Source organism: Cheilinus undulatus, linkage group 12 (genome assembly GCF_018320785.1).
Source record: "Cheilinus undulatus linkage group 12, ASM1832078v1, whole genome shotgun sequence".
NCBI lineage: Eukaryota > Metazoa > Chordata > Actinopteri > Labriformes > Labridae > Cheilinus > Cheilinus undulatus.
In genome coordinates this window covers 4,149,372-4,175,264 of record NC_054876.1, presented here as the reverse complement: position 1 = coordinate 4,175,264, position 25,893 = coordinate 4,149,372, and the positions used below count along the sequence as shown (strand labels likewise).

At 39.5% G+C, this 25,893-nt stretch overlaps 1 pseudogene; it reads left to right on the top strand.

The window, feature by feature from the left end:
- Positions 1–261: 261 nt before the first annotated feature.
- LOC121519183 overlaps positions 262–25,893 on the top strand; it is a 74,100-nt pseudogene continuing 48,468 nt past the window's right edge.

Genomic DNA, 25,893 nt, shown 5'->3' with positions numbered 1-25,893 from the left:
CCATTTTTGCAACATTTCTGCCAACTGCAACCCTTTTTTGTTTTTACATATCTATTAATAATTGTTTACAAGTGAATTTCCATAAAAACAGATCAAATTCATTTTAAAACTCTTTCAATATTAATTGTTTTTGGGGTGGATTTAACAGCTGCAAACAGTTAAAGCCAAAGAATAATCTTAAAACCACAACATCTTCTTTTCCTCCTTTTCTGAATTTAATGATCTTCTGGGGGCCTGGAGGGAAGCTTTGGGGGGCCTGATATGGCCCCCGGGCCTCCAGCTGACAATCAGTGATGTACAAGGTAATGTTTTTCTCTAATATTAGCTCAATTGTCACTGAAATGTCCTGGAAAAGTCCTTGACTAATGGTGAATAAGCAGCTGTGCCTGAAAAGCTGGGAGTGAAAACGCTCTGATATAATCATCTATTCATAAATGTGTTAATATATCAGGAAACATGTTTTATTAAAGAGGACTGTCAACATCTCCTTTATGTTTCAGTGTTTCTCATTGAGACATTCCTTCCTTGACATGTAAATATCACAGAGTATCCCTTTAATTACTGTATTTTCTTTGTTCAGCCGTTGTTGTTTTCTGCCATACACTCACAGAGCAGCGTTTACCAGTCAATAAAGACGTCGTGTACTCTGTAACTCTACCCACAATGCCCCTGGGTCCCCAGGCCCTGCAGTGCCACATCTCCTTGACAGCAGATTTCTGTGAATAGACGAGTTAGTGCATTCAAGTTAATGTCTGCGTGATGTTTATGAAGCAAGTCACGACTCCGAGTCATTTTGTTGACACTGGTGGGCTGACACGTCTTCTTCTTCTGTGTTTAAAGACACTTAGACTCTAAAGGAGAGAGGAAAAGTTAAATATTCTCACCCCACTGGCAGAATTTAGCACTTTCTGCCATAAAAATAACACAGAGGCTGAATGTGACAGTAAATAACTTGTTAAGACACCATCTGCAGAGCTGAGAGTCACCCTGTTTTCTCTCACTTAGCACCCGCACTCCTTCAACCCCCACCCAAATTCTCCCCCACCCCTCCACCAGCAGACATGAAACAGACAAGGCAGAGGCTCTCCACTCTGCACGTGACGCTCCTGTTTAGTATTCGTGCCACGTCTGGCTCAGGGAGCGGCATTAAATTGGGATCAGGCAGATTAGAGTATAATATAGACGACTATTAAAGGCTGCAAATGAGAGCCATGGGTTAGAGCCTGAGCGGGGGCCCAGTCTGCCTCCGTGTCACCGCAGACCCCTGTAATATTCACTCATCAGACTGGCACAGGCTGGGTCCACAACACAGATGCAGTGGGAAATAAAAAATCAGAGAAATACGCGTTTTCAGGAGACGGTCGTTAAGCAAACAATTACCATTAAAGGGCGATTCATTCCATTTTTAACCTCACTCATATTTTTTTATTACATATTTTGGGGTCCAAAGTTTTCATTGCCCTTTTAAGGCAGCATCTTCTTTTACGATGGCACCAGATCAGACTTCACAATCATGCTGTTGTTGTGATGTTATCTGCTGTTTTTAGAGTTTGTAGATTGTTGGTTCAAAGAGACTCAATCAGGGTTAAAAGAAAAAGCTGAGGTCCAAAAACAGAGCTAGGGAGATTTCCATGCTACCCTCGTGAACTGCTTTAAAATTACTGAGCTTAATATTTGTATCTTTAGATTTTTTCATCTCAACCCAAGAGGTTTTACTGTTCATAAAGGTAATGTTGTCGACATCAGAACTGGGGTTAAAATAGGATGTGTAATTTCTGGTTTTAGGAATATAGGATTTACTTCAGCGATGTGTGGGGGCCTGGGTGTCCTGGAAAACGTTGATCTTCAAACGTTATTTGTGCACTGTTCTTACTACAAATTGAATATAGGGCTGGGCAATTAAACAAATTTTAGATTAAATTGCAATATGTTCTACTGCAATTCTAAGATCACAAATGTGCAATGTTACTTTGACCTAAACTATGTGTTAAATTACCAGTTCCATTCATTTTTGTGCAAACATTTAAGTGTTAGTTTGCGAAAATCCTACTTTCTTACTTTTTTCTTATTCAAAATAAGGGTGACATAAAATGATCATTCCCTTTAATGCAACATTTGATGTAGAATTTTCAATATAAGTCAAAATAATTGCAAATTGGACATTTTTCAGAATTGTTCTGCCCCAGTTTAATCTATTTAATATTGTTCTGGTTAAAATATAAAATGATTTACTGCTTGTGTTGGAGGAAAAGCACTGGATAAGGACCTTAAAAATAATTGCACATTAAATCGCAGTTTTGAAAAAAATAATTGCAATTAGATTATCTTAAATCGTTCAGCCCTAATTGGATATATCAATTGGGAATTTCAAGGCAAAACTCCAGTTCCTTTCCAGTTTTATTGCATTTATGCCCCTTTTCACCACTATTTCGGGCCATTTTTGCAAAATTTGCCATCTTCACCGATACATACCATTTTTTTTTGCCACTTTTTATCCGTTTTTCACCATTTCCAACGCATTATTGCATTTTTGGAAGCTGTTTTTGCCCCCTAAATCCCATTTTTGTCCCTCATTAAACCTCTTTTCACCACTTTCTTGCCACGTCTGACCTAGTAATGCCACTTTCAGCCCCTTTTTGCCCAGTCTTGTTTTATTGATGATATGAATGTGTGTGTACTGGATCAGTAGCATTGAGGCTGTCACCTAGCTAACAGTTACTTCACTTGGAGCTGTAAAGTATGTCAAGCTATTTTTAGGTTCTGATGTTGTTATTATTTATTCATGCCACGCTTTAACATTCTTTAACCCTGTTTTTAACACTGTTTCCACTCATTTCTGCCATCTTTTCTTTCATGTTAGCCCACTTTTTTCAAGTTTTAACTCATTTTTGACACTTTTTGCCTCTTTTTACCACTAAATTGGGCCATTTTTACAAACTTTTGCCATCTTTACCAATTCATGCCATTTTTATGCCATTTTGACCAGTTTTTGCCACTTTTTATCCGCTTTTCCCCATTTCTAACCCATTATTGCATTTTTGGAAGCTGTTTTTGCCCCTTTAATCCCATTTTTGTCACTCATTTAACCTCTATTGTCAGTATGTTAGTCTAAATAGAAAAAGTAATGCTTTTTTATTTAACAAACATATTTTAGCATTAAAAGAGGCTATTACTTTAATAACTCAACTGTACTGAAGAAACCTATTGTAAGCATATTTATTTAAAACAAATAAAACTCCCTCTGATGGTGGTGGCAGTGGCCTCATTATAACATAATATTCCAAAGTGTATACCACTCCAGTCAATGGTTTCCTGCTTAACAACTTTATTTAACTATTTGGTCCAAAAAATATCAATCCTGAGAACTGTGATAAACATTTTTCAAGGAATATAAGGTACAAAGAAGCAACATCATGATTAAAAGTACCCCATCCCCATATAATCAAATATCAAATCCTCATAGTAAGATATAAAGTCATTACCAGTAGGAATAATGTACGATGCATCACTGACATCATCTTAAACTGTCATCTAGTGCCCCCTACTCATAAAATAATACATTATATTCTTCTGTAAACTCACAGTGAAGGTTAGATTTGGTTAAATGCTGTTGTTGCATAGCCTACAAGAGATATTGTATACTATGTGTTATGTAGGTGGGTAGTAGGTGCACTATGTGCATCTCAAATGATGTAAGCCAAATGAAAATGGCATAATAGTGAACTGAGAGAGGGAAGGCACACGTCATCCCCTAGGGTTGGACGATATAGAAGAAATATAGGAGGAATTACATAAATAAAGATAAAAAGAGGTTAGTGAGACTTTACAGGTCATATTGGTATTTATTGTGATCAACAACTTTATTCTAGCCTTCATTTAGGACCATTTGGAGGTTTTTGTCACAACCGTCAGACAGAAAACCTGACGGTGGTGACATAAACCTTCTCTTTCACATGATATGCATGAGTTGTTCACGTTAGCCATCTTGTTTTCCCTCTGTTGCTGGCTACTTCAGACCTCTTCTTAAAAAGTCAACATCTATCTCATAATCTAATCAAATATTTTTTATACAGAAGAGACGGTGTTGACATGTTATGGTTGTGACAGCAGCGGTGTCCAAAAAAATGAACGAGTTTAAGAGAAAATAGCAAACTCACAGGAGCTTGAGTGATCTTGAAGCATGCAGTAGAGCTGAAGGTTTGAAAAGGGGGTCCTCAGGAATGTAGCTGACCTGGTAGTTGCCTGATTTTATTGTTTTTATAAATATCTGACGGTGGTGACAAATATGTGGGACACATTTTGAGCAACCACAAAATAATAGTAAATATTGTTAAAAACTCACTCTTTGTAGTTTTTAATACATATTATAATGTACTTTTTCATGCGGTAAAGATATTATTCAATTCAATAATTACTTTTTGTTTTTTTAATCAAGTTGAAATGATTATCTTCTATCCAAGGACTACAGGTTTTGTAGGCAATGGGCCAGCATATAATCATTGAATTAATAAAAAATAAAAATAAACCTATAAAAGAACCTTACATATGTGCAAAGGATCACCTGGTTATAATCTTGATTCTTTTTATTCATGAAAATGTTTTTAATTTCCAACAGAATTAGCACTTTTCTTAATAGGACACGTATTTGCCAAAGTTTCAGGAATCGGTGAAATATGGATGTCACGGCTTAATTTTACAATGACCCATGTTTTTGCTGACCTACACAGGTCTCAGTATGGCTTCTCCCCAGTTCCCCTAAATTTGGGCCCAACATTTTTCAGTTCCTTCTCATATTAGCATTTAGGATACTGAAGTAGAGAGGACTGCTGGTAATTATGACTGCATCAGAACATGAATACATCTATAGTTTTCTTTTGTCTTATTTTATCCCGGCCATATAGATGCACAGAGACTGTGTCAGTTAAAAATAGTTGGTTTTGAATGCTGAAACCCTCCCTGATATTTCTCCTCCCTCAGAGAGACCTCTGTGTGAACTCTGTGGCAAAAGCAGCCCGAGATAATGAAATGTGCCACCAGTAAACAGCTTACACCGGATATATTACATACTGCCAAGAGTGCTTATCAGAGTGGATTTAACAGGGGTGTAGACCGATATTGTAGGTTTCCTCTGAGTCAAAGGTAGTGGCAAACACAGCTTCTGAGAAAAGTGAGAGGAAAAGAGAAGAAAAGAGGCAGAGAGAAACCATCTCTATGAAACAGAAGCTCTCTGCCTGAATGGTAAAAACTTTTCTTATCGAATCGGTTTTCTGTCCATGCTTTGGTCAGATTGAAGTGAGCTGCAGTTTTCTGTCACCCTGAGGCCTTTGGGCCGACTTCTCCTCACTCAATAACTCAACAGTGTCGAACACACAGCAGCAGTATGGACCATTGCACCGCGTGTCTGGGGGATCCTATCTGACTGACCCTCTATAAAAAGCAGATGGTAACAATGTAGGTGAGACTGTGAGCCTGGTCCTGGCTCTGGATCATTACTTTACTCTTAAATAGATTTTTTTAAATCTCAGGCTGAACCTGGTCCAGATGTTAAAGGCGCTCTTTAGGGAAAGTCACCAAGCTGACTATGAGTGTGGGTTAGACTGGTGGGCTTCAGAAAAGAGCTGGTAGTAAATCTTAACATTGGTTTTAATGTCTTGGAAATACCTGTAAAAACTTTGAAATCATGCAGTCTTTGAGGCCCTGTTTACGTGGTGACTACAGCTGAAAAATACCATCTTATTGCGTTTGGTTGTTGGTTGAAACAACAACAGTATTCAGGCTGTCTGAAATGAAAAGTTATGAAAATGGCATCTTGCAAATCCATGAAACTAACATTTAAATCTGGAGAGAGGAAAACCCTGATCATATGTATGAAATTTGAAAGAAATTGGATGTTTCATAAGAGAGTTACCCCAACTTCCTGTGTGATGGCAAAGGATCAAAATGGCTGCCATGGCCACTGGGGCATCTATTAATGAAACATGTCAATGTTGGGACAGATACTGAGGACTTCAGGTCAACATCAGAGCATGAAAGGTTCAACACAGTAAGATGAATACAGAAATGATCCATTTGTGTCACTTCCTGTTGGCAATAGAGGGCGCTATGATGAACTGTTTTCATGTGGGTGCGTTCAGTAAGAGACTGATGTGTTGCCAAAAAAAACTTTGAAGACCTTAGAATGATACCCCCCAAAGTTACATCAGTTTTCAGTGAATAATTTTCCAAAAAGAGACATTATTTTAAAATTCCAGTGAAGCTGGTGGACTTCCTGTTGGTATTTTGGCATGGATCCAAGAGGCTTTTTGTAGGTCTGAGCACAATCCATATGCAGTTCTCTCGAAACTTACAGATACGGATCAAACGTTGCAATATATGCCAGCAATCATGGAGCAGCTTTGAGCAACGCAGCCAACATTTCAACCCAGAGTAGCAAACACAACAAAGAAGACAGATTTGAAAGAACTTAATCGAGGTTTCTTTGTAAAAATAAGCAAATAACGCTTGAGTTATTAGAAAATACAAGCATTTCAATGATGTTAGCTCTCCTGGGCACAAAGGTAGACAGCTACAAGAGCACAGCAGAGGACGGACCGTTCTATCTTCACCTAATGGGATGGATGGAGTAGCATCCAAGTAGCTCAGTGAGAGACAAGGACCTCTAGTGGATTTGTTTTTCTATGTCTACTCCATGATAGACACACGTCATTATGAGGGGAAGGTTGTTGAAGTTTAAATGCACAGATCTATTTTCATGCATGCAAAGAGAATGACTGAGCCTTAAGAGGACAATCTAGGGGGACATTGGTCAAATCTTGTCCACTAAGATGGAAATCAAGAGGGCAATTTAAATTTGTGTCATTTTGATAGAGCCAAAGAGGGAACGTTGTTAAATCTTGTCCTCTGAGAGGGAAATCTACCATGCAAAGGGGAAACTGTTACACATTTTGTCCTTTAAGAGGACACTCTGTCATACTTTTTCCTTTAGAGGGCTCAAAATAGTGATCTTACTGTTTTGAAATTGCCTTGGAGGCCACATTGAGTGAGAAGGATGGCCAAGTTCATATACTATGCACAAGCTAAGCAGCTGAGATTTGTGACTTGTGTATGATTGGTCCCCAAAGTCACATGGTACCACAGGGTAGACATGTCTGATTGGTCTCATAAGCCACGTGACCCCGACAAGCAGTGAAGGCAACACACTCTGGAGGAGACAGGGAAGCACTGGCAAGACATATTTTAAAGTTCTTATTTGGTATCAATAATATGTTAAAGTAATCGATACCGAAAGAGTACTTTGTAAGTATGATATATCGATATTAAAGTGTCAATACTGCCACCACTAGTTTTAAATATTACCCCATTATTGCCATAAGACTCCTCAAATTTCCGCAGTAGTTTAATGTAAGGTGGCAATCTTTGAATGTACATTACTTTTCACTGAATAATTAATGAAGTTAGAAATACCAGATTTACATCCACTGTTAAATTTATGCTTTTAGCAAGAATTAACTGTGCTGCCGAGCCAACGTCAAACTGTTGCATTAGGCCAACGTAGTATGCACAATGTAAGCTGTACCTAAAATAATAATGTAATGCAAATTAAACTAAAAAAGAGAAATTTGTGATGTGAACTTATCATTTTTAGTGAAGACTACTAATGGATCCTTTAACATTCCCACCACAACCAGTTAAGGTTCTATGTTACAAACTTCTTTAGTTCCATTTCATGTAAATTGCACGTGTGAAACAACTCTATCAGTGGCTTGTTTACATGTAGACATGGCCTTAATGGTTAATGTTATTTTAAACATTGGTGTCCAGATCAGCTCTGATTTTCACAGTCCTTGCATCACTGAAAGTTAAATAATTAAACTTTTTCCAACTTCTCTGATATCTTTTTTATACACTGACTCATTAACTGTCAAAGCAGTGGGATAGTTGAACTCAGAGATGTTTGAAGGTTGAATATTGTAGCAGATGACATCCTTGATATGAAAACATGGGTTCTGATTATTTCAGTCACAATGGAAAAGTAGTGCAGAAAAAAATGTCTCTCTTTTGTTGAAAATTCACGTTCCTCTTTTGTAATGCTAAACATTGATCCTTGTACCCGCTGTAGATTTTTTGACACCGTAGCCACGTACACTTCTCTTCATGTCAGCATCAGATGTGGTCAACGTAAATGTTCGACTGTTTTTGAGCTGATAATTTTTATGTAAAAGTAACTGTATCATTCACCTGAATTTAAAGAAGCAATAAAACTTGAAAAAATCTACATCTACCATTAATGATTTAAACTCTGAATAATAGAGGTATTTATCATATAAAATAGATCATGTACACAAACTGACACACGCTGTCTGTCTCTGTTCCTCCTCAGACATCCGCTGTTCCCTCTGCTGGCGTTGTTATTTGAGAAATGTGAACAGGCCACGCAGGGATCTGAGTGCATCACCTCAGCCAGTTTTGATGTGGACATCGAAAACTTTGTGCACCAGCAGGAGCGAGAACACAAACCTTTCTTCAGTGAAGATCCAGAGCTGGACAACTTGGTAAGACAGGAGGAGTTCATGCTGATCATTAATACATCATAAGGTGAAGCTTTACACTCAGGAAGTCCATGAAAACTGACGTTTCTTAGATTTTAACTTCCGGTGGAATAATAGACCACTTTGGAGTCGACATCATGTTTAATTTACGGCAGTTGTGCATGCTCATACAGTGGCTGGAAAGCAGTAGAAGCAAGAGGAGAGGACTAAGGAAGCAAACCATATCACTGGTAAAAAAGAGAGTCCTATTTTTCCGTAGGATGTCAGGAAGTAGAAAAACAACATTTGAAGATAAATGTGTTGTTTAGGCTGTAAATGTAGCAGTAGAACTTCCTGTGATTAACTTTGTTCCATCATATATTCAAAAATGGTAACCTAGAAATTCACATGCAGGTCTGGGTCTGTGTGTAACTGTTTGACTCATTTATAATAGCCAACATAGCAGTGTTTAATACTGATACAATACAATACTACAGGATACAATAGGATATGACCAGTGTTGGGCAAGTTACTGTAAAAAAAGTGACTAGTTACTGCTAACAAAAAGTAACTGAGTTACTGGATTGTTAAAGTAACTAGTTACTTGGAAAATAACTCAGGCATTCATTTTTTTGCTTCAAACATCATTATCACATTAATTTTTGTTGTTGTAGCAGTGTGTGAGGAAATAACTCTCAAATTTTATATAACACTGTAGCCATTATCATTTTCAACAGTCGCAGTGGTTCATTTTATGCAGTGTTCGATGGCGGGGGATCTCAACCTTTTCAGCCCGTGACCCCCAAAATAAAGGTGCCAGAGACCGAGGACCCCCACTGTACCTGAAGATGGTTGAACACAGCCATGCACATTCAGGAATAGTCATGTGGAGACAAGGTCGTCCATAACGGGGATAAAGGGGAGGGCTTTGTGGGGCCCCGCCAAACTGGAGAACCATGGAGGTCAACAAAATCATGGTCTATTGTAAAGTTAAGCTGTGATATCCTTATTTTACATTAAACCTGAAAATTACCACTCTCAATGAAACAAATCTCTTTTTTAAAATATTTATGTAGCATACAGCCTTCTTAAAAATGTAGATCTATTTTGTTAAAAAAAAGAAGAAGAAGAATTAAAATGGGTCAAAATTTGAAAAAAATGGTTAATAATGGTGAAATGGGAAGAGAAATTGATATAAACTGGCATAAAAAGTAGTAAAATGGGGTTAATAGTGGTAATTATGGGTCAACAGAGGCAACATTTGGCTAATGTGGCAAGAATTGGTTTAGAAGTGACAGAACAGGCAGAAAAAAGTGGTGGAAAGGGTTTAAAATGGACAAAAATAAGTGTTACATGGCAAAATGTGTTAAAATTTTTGGGTAAAAATGATGAAACCGGTTAGAATTTGTTAAAAATCGGTGTACAGTGGCAATAGTGGAATTCAAAAAATATTCATAGTTTTTTAGGGGAATCTGGAGACCCCCTCTTAGTGCCTCACAACCCCAAGGGGGTCCAGACCCCAAGGTTGAGAACCACTGTGTGCAGCGCACACCTATGACATCACGTGTTTTGTTGCTCTGATTGGCCCACAAAGATGTGACAGACAGAACGTTCATCCAATCACTCTCCTTTTTCAGAGGCTCTGCCCTTTCCTAAACGCTGTCTATGGGAGGTTTCCAGATGGATATGTCAAACAAATCCATCTGGTGTGTCAGGTTAGAGCTAACTAGGATGACGGTTTAGGAGTCTGTTTTTGAGAAGAGATGAAGTTGGAAGCTGAGGGCGCTGAGATCTGTCGACTGTGGTGTACAACCTTATTAGCCTCACATTAGCTTGCCATTAGCATCTAGCCTTCAAAAATGATTAGTGTTCATTTGTGAAAACTGTCGCCTGCAGCACTCTATCTAGAAAGTATAATTCAATATTATCCAAAAAAAGATGTACCAATGCTGCAGAAAGTCTTGTTTATGTGCGGTGCATCCCATCATTACTACCACTAATCATGCCCTTCCTCTGTATGTAATCTTCCTCGTCCTCCCCCCTGAACTTCTCCTTGCATGACAGTGAGCAGTAATTGCAAATTAAGAGGAGGGGGATGCTGATCATGTTCAGGGACAAAAAGAGGGGGAGGAGTTGAAGTCAGACAAAGACACTGACAAGAATAAAAAAGTGCACTTCTGCCTCTACAGTACTTTGGACGGCCTGCCGACGAGAGCTGAACAGTCAATTAACCCTGCATCTGTGTGTTTTATGAGGCACTGGGTGCCGGCGTCCCTCCCAGAGGGCTCTAACTCTTCCTCAGGGCCGTAATGTAACACCGGGCCTGACTGGCTGTGATGGCCAAAGACTTCCTGGTCCCTTGATTAAGTGAGCGCGGTTTAATTAGCTGATTTATCTCCTCCTTGGCCAAGCACTTTTCTGTCCATTCTGGTGACCTTAGCGGTGACTTTGAGGAGTGAAGTACTGACAGCTGCAGAGAGAGGAGGAGAGTTGGGCTGCTGATGGTCAGATTACTGCTGAACAGATGGAAATACATTCTTCTGTGATTTACTCTGCACCTATCAGGAGATAAAGAGCTATCCTTAGGCTAAACAGCTTTCCTTATCAGTTTTCTGTTATGGAGCGCTTAAGAGGAAAACAAAATGTTAAAGATGACTTTTTGGAAGGACAATCATGCTTGATAATGAAAGGTGTTCCTAATATTTTGGCCACAAATTTGAATTCTGTTCTCTCTAGTAAACTGCCATCATCCATGCTGCTTTTAATGATAAATGAAATATAGGTAATACTTGTCTGGCTAAAGCCAATGACTGTGGAAGCGTTGTTGATATTTTAAGTTAAAACTCTTTGACAGTGCCTATAGAAAGTATTCACCCCTCACTTATTTTACATCACATATTCTTATTGGACATTACTCTGAAATCTGTTCTTGCTTTGACATTAAAGGGGCTTTTATGTAACTTTTTTGAATGATTTTGACCATAATTTATTTATAAAATTAATAAAAGGGTTAAACATCAGAGGAGGTGAATACTATTTATAAGCATTGTGTAATTAGTCAAATATTAAGTAGCCTCAACATTAATAGCAAACTCACCACCCATATATTGGTAGTAACAAAAGTATAATACAGTGCTGACATTGCTAGCCGTCGGTAAATAAGCCCACCATGTCATATCTGGTGCAGCAGGCCGATTATACCTTAAAAACCCATAGTTCATTGCAGTAGATGTGAAGATGATCCCTGTCTGTTTCCTCCAGATGGTGAAGGCCATCCAGGTGTTACGGATCCACCTGTTGGAGTTGGAGAAGGTCAATGAGCTCTGTAAAGATTTCTGTAACCGCTACATCACCTGTCTCAAGACCAAGATGCACAGCGACAACCTCCTGAGGAACGACCTGGGAGGACCCTACTCTCCAACCCACACCAGTCTGAACATGCAGCAGGTTTGTCTCAGACCCCTTTTCTCCATAGACCCCTCTCTATTAGACCATTAGGGTGAGTCTCAGACTCTTTCCCTCCATAGATCCCTCTCTTTTAGACCATCAGGTCAGTCTCAGACTCTTTCTCTTCATAGATCCCTCTCTATTAGACCATCAGGTCAGTCTCAGACTCCTTCCCTCTATAGATCCCTCTCTATTAGACCATCAGGTCAGTGTCAGACTCTTTCTCTCCATAGATCCCTCTCTATTAGACCATCAGGTCAGTCTCAGACTCTTTCTCTCCATAAATCCCTCTCTACTAGACCATTAGGGTGAGTCTCAGACTCTTTCTCTTCATAGATCTCTCTCTATTAGACCATCAGGTCAGTCTCAGACTCCTTCTCTCCATAGATCCCTCTCTTTTAGACCATCAGGTCAGTCTCAGACTCTTTCTCTCCATAAATCCCTCTCTACTAGACCATTAGGGTGAGTCTCAGACTCTTTCTCTTCATAGATCTCTCTCTATTAGACCATCAGGTCAGTCTCAGACTCCTTCTCTCCATAGATCCCTCTCTTTTAGACCATCAGGTCAGTCTCAGACTCTTTCCCTCCATAGATCCCTCTCTGAGGGACCTGCTGGTAGATCCCTCTCTATTAGACCATCAGGTCAGTCTCAGACTCTTTCCCTCCATAGATCCCTCTCTGAGGGACCTGCTGGTAGATCCCTCTCTATTAGACCATTAGGGTGAGTCTCAGACTCTTTCCCTCCATAGATCCCTCTCTATTAGACCATTAGGGTGAGTCTCAGACTCTTTCCCTCCATAGATCCCTCTCTGAGGGACCTGCTGGTAGATCCCTCTCTATTAGACCATTAGGGTGAGTCTCAGACTCTTTCTCTCCATAGATCCCTCTCTGAGGGACCTGCTGGTAGATCCCTCTCTATTAGACCATTAGGGTGAGTCTCAGACTCTTTCCCTCCATAGATCCCTCTCTATTAGACCATTAGGGTGAGTCTCAGACTCTTTCCCTCCATAGATCCCTCTCTCTTGTATCAGCAGGTAGATTGTGCTGCAGGCAGTGCTTCAGTCATACTCAGTAGATATATATATCCACATTTCTCTCACTAGTGTCTCTCTGTGATCCCCCAGGAACTAATTCAGACCTCCTCTCCATCCATGACCTCTGTCTCCAGCTCTGTTAACCCGTCTGGGATTGTGGTGCCCGCCGGGACTCTGCAACAGGGCAATGTGGCCATGACAACCATCAACTCTCAAGTGGTATCAGGTAAGCATTATCTACAACAACATTTAGAGGGTAGCACCCTCAGACATCAGCACGAGCATGTCTGATCAGCCTCTGATTAATCGGATTATCGATTGAATCTCTCTAGCTTCCTTGATTATGATTATAACCTCCAACCCTAGAGTATCACAGCATCATGTCTGATTGGTTGATTCTACCTTTAGATAGAAAGATGTCCACATTCTGTGTGGTTATAACACTGCTAGTGATGTAACACTTATTTTCTTTACCAAAGACAGTTTAATTATTATTATTAACTCACTTTTACAGACTTACTTTAATGTGATGTAATGTGTTTATTTACACTGCTACTTTTATTCTTTGTTTATAATTTTATAGACTTCTTTATCTCATGTTCATGTACTTTTTATCTCGTGCTTACTTACCTAAATTTTACTTACCTGTCCTCATTCTATTACATTTCTGTTTTGAATCTTATCTTTGTTATATCCCACTGATGTGATGTCGTCATCTTCATGTATTTTTTGTCCTACGATGTCTTTTGCTCTTGCTGTGTGTAAAGCACTTTGTTAACAACTGTTTATAAAAGTGCTATCTAAATAAAGTTATTTTTATTACTATTATTATTATTATTATTACTATTATTACTATTATTATTATTATACAATTTCTAGCATTCTCATATTGGATTAAGAGTTATGACTCTATAAACATTTTCCTCGTTTTATTCTGTTTATACTGTTTTGATTTCTAATCTGTCCCTTTCTAATTTCTAACGCTGACATCTCTGGTCCCTTGGTCTAATTTTTTTGTACTCCCTGCATTCCCTGGAGATTATTCTGGGTTTTATCCTCTATTCTTATTCTGGTCTCTATTTTATTCTGATTTTTTGTGTTTCTGTGTTTTTAAGTTGGTGGCTAGTGGCTGTCCCTTACTTCCTGACCCCCATCAGACATTTGGGATCACATGACTGCAAAAACAAAAAACTATGGAGAACTAGAATAAGGTCGACTGTCTTTAACATCAAATATAATAAAACTGACAAAATAATGTTAGAAAAAATTGACCCCACATATCAACATGTAAACCTGCGACAAAGATACTGACAGTTGCAATTTTGGAAAAAAAATTCCTTTTCTTAAAGAATTAACCACAACATAAAACTTGCAATGATTTCAGTGACTATTGTGGTCTTACATGGTGCTGCAGATCCTCAGTATCAGGGGGGTCAACCTCAAATCACAGCAGGGGCCGGATTCTGAACTTGATTTTTAACAGTCAAAATATGAGGTAAACATTAAAATCACGAGTTAAAATGTCAAAATATGAAATGAAATTAAAATCACGAGTTTTTAAGGTAAAAAAATGAGACAAAAGTTAAAGTTTGGAGTTGAAAAAGGTCAAAACATAAGATAAAAGTCAAAATGGTGATTTTAAAAAATTAAAAAACTGAGATGAAATTAAAAATCATGAGTTTTAAAGTTGGAAAAGATGAGAGAAAAGTCAAAATCATGACTTTAAAAGGTCAAAATAGGGTTTAAAATTTAAAATTATCTAAAAGGTTGAAATATGAAATAAAAAGTCAAAACCCTAACTTTTAGTCATACTGTGAGAAGCAAAATTGAAAATATAAAGGAAACACAAATTTTTTTCCCACGTTCCTGACTTTTTATCAAATTTTTTTTACTGTTTACTTTTTACAGTTTTTATGACTCAACAAGGATATTATAAATCATCCAGATTAAGTTTACTTTTTATCCTGGAGGAAATCTGCAGACCTCAGACTGGTGGGCCTGCTATAAAACAAAATATATATATATATATATATATATATATGTATCACGGGCCAGATTTGGCCCCCCTAGTCTATATTCTTGTTTTCAGTGTCCACTTTGGTCCATGCCTTGACTGGGGCTTCTCTGGCTGTAAATAAACTAATTTGAGGTATCAGTCATCATTTCTGTCGACACATTCCCATTTTCAAGAAGAATTTCTTTAAGTTGTTTGTTTGGTGCATAACATCTGTTTATGAAGGACAATGAAATGGACTAGCATTTTAAATATGTGTGTATTTGTATAATAATAGAATTTATCACATTTATGAAGGCTTGAAACATATCTTCAGGAGCTGGGAAAGTGCTTGAATTTGACCTTGAAAAGGTGTTTGAACCCTAAGTTTATTTTTGTAACTACACTGTCATCAGTTTGGTTGGCTTGTTTTTATGTCAAACATCACCAGCATGGCTGTAGCGTATAAACAGTCATTTCTACACATGTAGCCTGAGTCTGGTGGATATAAATGGCATATATGTCTCTGAATGTGAGAGAGCCATGATGGTTTTCTTCACAGGGTTCATGGCTGATGGCTCCTTATAATGTCAAGCCTGTACAGTGAAATGTTAATCCTGCCCTCTGGAAATCCCTTTTAACCCAAAAATAAATCAATGTGTGCAGCTTTGATCAGAACACAGTGAAGAGCTCAAACAGACTGTGATGAGAGCGTCTTGATCAAGGCTAATTAAGCCAGCAGCAACAACAGCCGCTCCTTTTCTTCTCTCTGGGTTAGAGGACACTAACACACCTTGAATTTAATCACTTTGTCTCCTGTTCGCCGTGTTTTTGTTTTTGTGAGGCTGACATGAAGTTAATAAGGCTTTATTTGTAGTGCAGGCTGTGGCGGCTGAAGCCACTTAATACTCATGACTGCAAATTATCCCCTCAGGTGGGACGCTGTATCAGCCGGTTGCCATGGTGACATCGCAAGGGCAAGTGTTAACACAGGCGCTGCCACCGGGAACCATCCAGATCCAGAACTCACAGGTAACACAGCTCCACACATGAAGCCGAGGTCGACAGTCTTTGTTTCTCCTGTCACCAGCAGATCTCTCTCCGTTATTATTAAAGAGAATGTCTGAAGATCTCACAGAAACACCTCTGGGCGTCCTCTCAGCGTCTGTCTGAAGTCAGACCCCCCACTGACAGACAAAAGAGGAACTGTTTATTCCCAGGGTGATCAGAGAGCTAGCTGTCAGGATCTAACATGATGGAAAGTCGTGTTAGGACATGTTCAGAAGACTGAAGATTAAATATATTTATGAGTCAGTGAAACAGATGCACAACACTAAACTCATAAACAACAGTCCCACTCTCTCACTCATCCTGTGAAAACTAAGGACGTCTCAATCAGTCAATCCTCATTCTCTCTTAAGAGATTAACACTGATTTGGTATGACATCTTTTTCACATTTAAGAAATATTAAAACCATGAAGACACCTTAAGATTTGTGAGAGAAAATGGGAGCACATAATTCGTCTTGGTTTAGGACTTTGATTGTTAACTATTCATTAGAGATTGGCTACTTCAGTAGCAGGATGGTGAAACGTTGAATTACCATATGCATTGCCTGTAGACTGGTGATTCTCCGGCCTCAGGACCTGTTACCATCTCTTGAATGAGAAACCATGTCCATAAACTTTAACCATGCAATTTAATGTAAAATGTTGAAGCTGTGACTTTAGGTAGAAAACGTTTCTAAACAAAGAGACAGGACAAAACAACAAAAAACAGACTTTCTGGGTGCTGGTTTGGCATCCATGTATGGAGGCTACAGTCCTCATCATGCTGGTTGCAGGATCAGTTTCTGGTCCCAGCGCTGTTTGGGAAGTGCCTTCTCCAACTCTGTCTCCCATTTTTTCTGTCTCTCTTCAGCTGCTCTTTTATAATAAAGGCAAACAAAGATAATCTTAAAAGAACATGCATACAAAATCTAGCCCCAGGTTGGGCCCATGTCAATGCACAACCAAAGCTGTTGGACCCATGACCATGCAAAGGCAGAGTTGCACATGGACATGGGTCCAACAATATCTAGCTGGTAGCACTTTGCCTTCTGAAACAACTTCAGCTCCTTCTGCACCAGAGAGCTGAATTTTCACATACAGAGAGTGAGTCTTTGCCACTGTGTAAGCAGTGGCACACCTAGACCATTGCCTTTGCCTGTCACCTGGTATACACTGCACTCAATCAACCCCTGGAAATCTGGTTGGCCTGTCCAACACCCTCAACAAGTATTGACCATATGCATGCAAATTCTAGCCCTAGGTTGGGCCCATGTCAATGCACAACCAAAGCTGTTGGGCCCATGGCTATAAAGTGGCCCAGTCATCCTTGTATTTTGGTCCTTGGTGATCAAAAGTTTGTAGGCCCCTGCTGAAGGTAGTGAGCTTACAGGATGGTGACTCCATGTTGTCATCCAGGCCCCTTGGAGAGAAGCCAAAGTCTCTCAGCTTGAAAGCTACCCTGTCCAGGTCTTCATCTCACTTATGGGAAAGGCTCCTTTGGTCCTGATTGGTGGTTTCATGGTTGTTTTTTTATTGCAGGAAGCCGTGTCTTTGAATGTCTTGATGCAAGGTCTGACAGGAGAAGCATGGTCTAGTAGAAAAGTGATGTTAGTGCATACCCTCAACAGTCAGAGAGTACTGGAAATTACAAGCATAAGGGTTTTAATATTTCTACATTTTTATCTTTCATGAATGTAAAATGGACTTTTTTTATTCAGAGTGTAGTGAAAAGAATCTGAGCTGCCTTGGAGATAAATTACAGTAAGCATGTCCATAAATACACGGCCCCACTCGTTCAGATCCCCCCACCACAAACCAGACTCATTAGAGATGCAGCTGGGTGTCACGTGGGTGACCCTCCTCTCATCCCCCCTCAGCCGTGGGAGTGTGTGTGTGTCTCTGGGATTGTGTGTGTTCCGGGGTAAAGCGAGGTTGAATTAATTGGTGGCAGCGAGCTTGAGAGTGTGATTACTCGGATCTTGTCGACAGAGTAGCTACGGGGCTGTGTTCAATTCCCCGCACACGTGTCGCTCTTCTCTTCAGCAGGGTTAGTCACCGAGGCCTCCTCTGACAGTGGAAAAAAGAATCAACGGCGTGAACCCCTCTTCAGTACTGCGGTACTAGGAGTGGTCAAACTCTCTCTTTATTGGTCAAAAAACTGGTCTGTGGCTTTGACATAAAATGGGTTCAACTGAATGAAATTACAACTAGACAGTGCTTTTGTGGTGAACTGCTACCTACTTTGGCTGGCACCTACCCACCAATGTGAGATTTGAAGCAAACTGAATGGGAGTAATGCCAACTTCCTGTCGACTGGCGAGATCCCAAAGTGGTTGCCCTCACCACAGAGAGGTCCTTTAAGGAAACATGTCAGTGCCATGGACTGATTTTATGACAGTCCTGAGGTCTAGGTACCAACACGCTTGAACAAACTGAATAACTGTGTCACTTCCTGTGCCAATGGGTGCGCCATGATGAGATGTTTGCAGGATTTTAGGAGGATTTTAGAGTATTAGTCTCATTCAGTTGTCTTGCAAATGAAATTCTGAAGAACATGGAATAATGTAAAGAGCAGTAGGAACAGGTTAAAGTCACTTGGCATAACCAAAAACACCTTATTTTGAAACACAGGTGGTGCTGCTGGACTTCCTGTTGGATTTGGGTGTGATGACAGACCGTACTGACTGAAAATCATCAGCCTAGGTTAAGTGGTCTGCAGGGGCTGAATGTTTGAAATGATTATGGAGGAAGAAACCCTAAATCTAAGGAGGAAATTTTCAATTGGCAGAAAGGACACGGTGACAGAGAGATTATACTGATGCATGAATGCATTAAGGCTCAATTTGTGATCAACCCTGGGAAGTTTGGTGATGATTGCCATAAGTATTGAAAGGTTATAATAATAATAAGTTTATTTATATAGCATCTTTCAAGAACAGCAAAGCCACAAAGTGCTTTACACAGAGATAAAAGAAACACAGGCAATGATACAAAGGCACAGCAGGTCATAAGTTGCTTTTTAAAGGAATCAACAGTGTCTTAAACCCAAAGGAAGAGAATTCAAAAGAGTTGGAGCAATGACCTTAAACACACAGTTTCCTTTGGTTTTAAGTCTGGAGTGTGGAACAACCGACAGACCCTGATCAGAGGACTGAAGAGTCCTCAGATTGTAAGGTTTTAAGAGTTCAGAAAGGTATATTGGTGCTTGACCATGCAGGGCTTTAAAAGTAAGGATACGAATCTTGAAAAGTATTCTGAAATATATGAGAAGCCAGTGGAGAGAATAAGGGATCAGTGTTATGTGTGACCTTTTTGAAGACTTGGTAAGTAGTCTAGCTGCAGCGTTTTGAACTAATTGTAGATGATTTACAGATGTTTTACTGAGACAGGTGAAAAGTGAGTTACAGAGGTCCAAACAGGAGGAAACAAGTGTGTGAATAATCATCCTGATGAGCGATATTTCTGAGTAGAAAAAAGCAAGAACGAACCAGATTATCAACATGTTGGTCTAGGGACAAGGACTGGCAAAAAGAAACAGAAACAGTCAGATTGTGAAGAACAGGTTTTCCACAGGTTGATAGGGTACCAAGTTTCTCTAGTAAACATGGCACTAAGCCATCTGGGGCTGAGACAAGAACTTCAGTTTTGTCAGCCTTTTGCATGCCATTAAAGATTGCCATCCAATCTTTAATTGCACTCAAACAAGGGAGTAGTATTGACACTTTTGAGTACTTTGAGGTGTAAAAGATACATGTAACTGGATGTCATCCACATAACAGTGATAGGATTCATCTTTAAAGCTGTTTGATATGTGGCTGAGTGGAAGCAGGTACAGAGAAAACAGCACTGGGCCAATCTCTACTGTTCATAAACTATAGCAGTGTTAGTCTTAGTTCAGTAATGTAGCTGCGCATGCAAACTACCTCATTTTGTCGTCAATCTGTTTGGCCTATCATGGATGTCACAGGCAGAAGGTTTGTCCCATCACCTCTGAATTTGTTGAAAAAGTCCTGCCATTCCCAGATGAATGTGAAATCCATCCATTCAGAGGAGATATGAAACAGTCTTTCTGTGTGTCAGGTTACAGTTTTTGGGCATGTGTAGTCCTTGTTTTGAGGTTGGTCCTGGGCCCTAAATACAAGGCCCCCCATAAGAGGGGATAAAGAAAAGAATATCTGGGGCCCAGCTGCACATGGGTGTCCATGGAGATCAGTAAAAACATCTGTCCGTTGTGATCAGTCCATTGTTAGGTGAAGCTGTGACATTCATGTATTTCTAACTTAAATGCTGACTATTTTTACTTATGCAACAAAATTACACTGTTTATTGTTGCTGGTGTTTCAGAGTGTAAACCCCCTTTTTCTTAAAATAGTATGATCCTTTTTGTTGAGTGTGTTACAAATGAAGGTGGGCAAAATGAACTACTTCATAGCCATAGCTCTGATTCTCATGATTCTGACCAGATTCTGATGTATATTATCAGGATAAAACCACCACAGCAGCCACAATGAATGCATCTGTCAGACAACAAACCAAGAATAATAAAAGCTCCCCTGTATTATCCTGATCACATTCCATCAAAACACTCATGCTACAAAAAAACAGGATTACATCCATACAAATCCATGCACTGGTTTTGTATAGTTTCAAATGAGCTGTTGTTGTTCTCAATAAGCCACTGTATTTGCTGTAATAATGTTTTTTTTTTTAGCATCGCTATATAGAAAAATGTCTGCCAACTTCCATGCTTTCTGGAGTCTCCAGGTTGAAAATGCCTGGACCTTTTCCTCATAAAAACAAGTGTTAAACTCATTTTCTGTTCTATTCTGATCATCTTTGAACCTGAGCTAGCTAAGCTAAAGATCATTCTTTAGTTTAGTGGAGTTTTCCAGAAAATTCCTCCCGGTGTCTCTCCTTCTACAGACGATTCGATTCGAATCTGAACTCACAGGCTATGATTCGATTCACTGATGATTCATTAAAATACAGAATGATTCGATTCGATTCAGTTTGATTTGATTTGGTTTGGTTCGGTCTGATTCGATCTGGTGCAAACCAATAATGGAATCAAAATAACCCTTTGCTTTAAGACAAATTTTAAAAAGGGGAAAACAAAATCATTTCATAATTGTCGATGTGTCTTTGAGCTTATTTATAAGCGAGACTAAATCCCAGGCCTCATGTGCAAACTTTATGAAATTATTTTTAAGAAAGTTTTCGTCACACATATGCCCAGGTGTCTCACTTTGATAGCTGGAAGGTTAATATTAAAATGAGTTTTTACTGGTACATGTTGGTCCTTCTGTGTTTCTGACTTCCTTGGCATTATTCATACTGATAACAGTAAAAACTAAATATCACATTTTCCCAAGAAGCACAAATTAAAAGCTAATTTAAAATCATTAGAGGATTTGAATGGACAGAGCTCTGTGTGTCTGCTGGTACAGGAGAACAAGGGGTTAAAATTATATTGAAAACAGTCAAACTAAAACATATACGTTAAATGATCTCCTTTCATAATTCCTCTTAAAGTTAATATTTAGTCTAACCTGACACGCCAGATGGATTTGTTTCACACATCCATCTGGGAAAGCTTCAATAGGAAACGTTTGAGAAAAGGCAGAGGCTTTGAAAAAAAAATCAGAGTGTGATTTGATGAACGTTCTGTCTGTCACATCTCTACGGGCCAATCAGAGAAACAAAACACAAGACGTAGCAGCTATCGAGCTGCGCGTGTGCAGGAATAATGGGAAACATGGCAACTATAGACATGTAAATACTTGACTTTTGTCGTTTTTTAAAAGAAAACAGCTCACTGCTGTTCTTTGTTCTTCTTTTAACGAAGAAATGTCAAGTTCTGATAAAACGTACGCTTTAGCAGCATCCACGCTAATCGCTTCCGCCATAATTGCACCAGCTCTCACTGCTTGTTTACATCACGACTCTGCCGTGCCTGAAAGTACTGCCCCTCATCGCCGATTGGTCCTGTCACTTTCTAACCGGGCCCAGATGGTTCAGATGGGAGCTTTGCAAGATGGATTCACCAGTGAAAAACAAGGAAATGGGTGTATCCATCTGCTTTGCAAGATTATATTTAGTCTACATGTCGCCAAAATGTTATCTCCTCTCTCTGTATCTGACCGTTCTTGATTGTTTTAATTCTTGAATTAATTCACTGGAGATCAGTTGATCTCTCTGGGAAGTCTTCTGTGTTTGATATATCAGTGGGCTCAGACGTATTGATTATGTCACCAGATCAATCACTCCCAACAACACATTATGGTTTTAAACCCGGGCTGTTTTACGGTGATAACTGAAGACTTCCCTGAGATTTTAACTAAGAAAAGTGTTTACATTCTGGTCTGTTTGTGCTACGTTTAGCATTAGCGTGTTAGCTGAACTTTAGCTTTGCCATCTCAGCAGGTGAGGTTTATGTGCTGCTGTTGTCCTTGATCGCTTTTCTCCAAAGTGTGGAGATATTTCAACAGTTCCTTCATATTACATCCACGAGTTGATTTCTGAGAAGCAGAACTGTAACTGAAAGACGTTTCGGCAGTGTGTTCAGTGAAGCGGTCTCTAATGTTTAAAACCAGTCCAAAGACCGATTCATGCTTCATTTTTACTGATCCAGGGCTCTACAGACCGATGCACTCAGACCTTTGACCTTAAGACTGGGTAACCAATCCGTATCGGTTTATCTTTACACCACTACCTCCCAGCTGCATTCACCTACAGGCCTCTGTTTCACAGCACAAATTCAGACAGGGGAAAGAAAAACAACTCGATTTTTTTGTTGTTTTACTGAGTACCAGTTGCAGCTTCAGTGAGTGTGATGGTTCAAACACAGCATTCATTTTAGTCCGGGTACCGGTGTCGGTGTTTTTGACTCATTTCACCCAGAAGTCTAAGAAGTTAAAAACTGTTGGACGTATGTGAGAAAATGCAAGCACTCTGGGGTTTCCTTTTCCATATGAGTAGAGATTTCAGTGAAAGTATAACCATGTTGTACCTTAAAGAAACACAAACAACCTTAACTGAACCTTACACTGGTCAACTCGAGACCACCAGAACCCAAAACCACAATGAAGGCCTTTCTGGTGGCGTCTCAGGGATTGTCACTAAATACTTTGACTCCCACAGACACAGATCCATATGTCCACCGCAGGCTGTCAGAGCTGTCAATAGTCTGGGAGCGTGTCGTCCTTCAGAGCTCACACTCCAAACAATAACGTGTAAATAACGATTTCTGAGAGAACACAAAGACACGCTCAGGTCAACACAAACACGCACACACCCCGCTCACAAATCAAACTTCTGACTGAAGACTCGAGGGTTCGGCTTCTTATGCTTTAAGTATCATTACTCAAATTCAGTTACCATGGTGACACTTGAGGAGGTGTTTCTGCCCTTGCCACTGAAAAAAAAGAGACAGGTAATTGGTAGTCTCCCTTTGTTTCCGTGGCAACCATAACGAAGCCTTTCCATCGGCTCCTTTCTCTGACTCTCCTCTCCTCTTTTTTGTCTGTGTTTTAAAGGTCAACGTGGACCTCTCGTCCCTGCTGGACAGCGAAGACAAGAAGTCCAAGAACAAGAGGGGCGTCCTGCCCAAACACGCCACCAACATCATGCGCTCCTGGCTCTTCCAGCATCTCATGGTGAGGCGGAGGAGATGGTCCAGGCTGCATGTGGCAGGGTTATAGTTATCTTTAAAAGGAGGACTGCAGGGAAAATGAGGAGTTATAGGATGTAGAATGATAATAATTAAGACAGAGTGAACATGTAGAGAAAGAGGAGCCAATATTAAGATTGTTAATTTTGTCTCCTTCCAGCACCCGTACCCCACAGAAGATGAGAAACGTCAGATTGCAGCACAAACTAATCTCACCCTGCTCCAAGTGAATAACTGGTAAGATGCTGTCCTCATGTGGACAAAATCTAAATGTTTTATATTCAAACTGTGACCAGAGGCTTCCTTTAATTCAAATCTGAGCATGCCTGTGCTCTGTGGTGCATTTTTAGCTCTGCAGTGCCATCCTCTGGTCATATGCAGCAGGTACACTTAAAGCAAACTTTCATTTCTTTGATATGATCCTAAACTTAACTTAAAACCTTGACAAAAATTCAACAGACAAAGCAAAAAACAACAAATCAATGAACTTTGTTATTATTTATTCTGTAGATCCACATATAATGTTGTTTAAATTTCATCGTGCCTTTAAGGTGATATTTATTCTTTGAGCGCTTTAACCCTTAGATGCATAAGTGTGACAAAAACGACCCAGGGAGGTTATTTTCTTGCAATATCTGCATAATGAAAAGTTATCAGTCCATATTGCAGCTATTCCTCAAAAACATATTGATATGCATATCATTTATATTTTTTCAAACATTTTAAGAAATTCTAGTTTTTGCATTGCTTACCCCACTTTTCTATAAGGCCGGCCACACACTACAGGATTTTAAGCCCGATTTTGACTCCCCCAACGATCGTTGGGGCGTATACTGACTGGAGCCTCACTGCAAAAGATTATTTGTCTGAGTAAACTGCATGTGTGTGGTGTCAGCACAATTAATTTACTGCTCCAAATCGCGTCGTAGCCTCCCAGACCCTGAATCGTAAATATCAAACAATTTCATCCTGAGTCTTTCCCTTGTTTTATGATTTTGCTGCACCTGTAAAGCATGCCAGGGCACTCTGTTGTGGAGAGACAGCAAGACGGTAACGCGTGCTCACGTGATTGTTTGGTTTTTTTAAGTCACGTGAGCACGCGAGGTCGTCGGCAGGTCAGCAGGTGTGCGGTCTCCAGTGATCTGACAGTCTGACAGTCGTCTAGTGTGTGCATTCAGAGAATTAAAAAAGAAAAATTGTTTGAAACTGTCCTCATGTCTGTGGTCTCCCATGGTTTTAAAATAATTTAAGATTTAAATATCATGTAATGTGTGACCACCTTAAGTGGGTCAACAATGACCCACATTAATTTCTTATAAAAATTACATGGGAACATTTGATTCTTATGAAAATTGTACAAAAAAATTCTTATTTTATCAACTGTGACTGTCACGAATATATGTTTTATGAACCACACAGACTAATTCAGAAGTGTTAGCCCTTAAGAAGATTATTTTACACAGCAAGATCGGATTTTTACCTCAGAAATGTGTGTGCAGGTGTCATATTAATTCATAAATATATTTTATTTGGATTTCATTTCATATAGATGATAGATCAACATAAAGTAGAACAAAACTGTTAAGCAAAAGGAAAATTAATCATTGCTTATAAGAAATTTTTTACAAATAAAAATCTGAGAAATGTGGTGTGAAAACGTTTTGCCACCTTTTGCTGCAATTCCAGCTGCAAGTCTTTTGGGGTATGTCTCTACCAACTTTGCACACCTAAACTGACATTTTTGCCTATTCCTTTTTGCAAAACAGCTCAAGCTCAGTCTGATTTGATGGAGAGCGTCTGTAAACAGCAATTTTCAAGTCTGGCCACAGATTCTGAATGGGATTTAGGTCTGGACTGGGACTGGGCCATTCTAACACATGAATATGCTTCAATCTGAACCATCCCACTGTAGCTCTGGCTGTATGTTTAGGGTTGTTGTCCTGCTGGAAGGTCAACCTCTGCCCCAGTCTTAAGTCTTTTAACAGGTTTTCCTCCAAGATTGTCCTGTATTTGGCTCCATCCATCTTGCCGTCCCGGCTGAAGAAAAGCATCCCCACAGCATGATGCTGCCACCCCTGTGTTTCACGGTGGGGATGGTGTGTTCAGGGTGATGTGCAGTGTTAGTTTTCCGCCACACATAGCACCTTGCATTCAGGCAAAAAGTTCAATTTT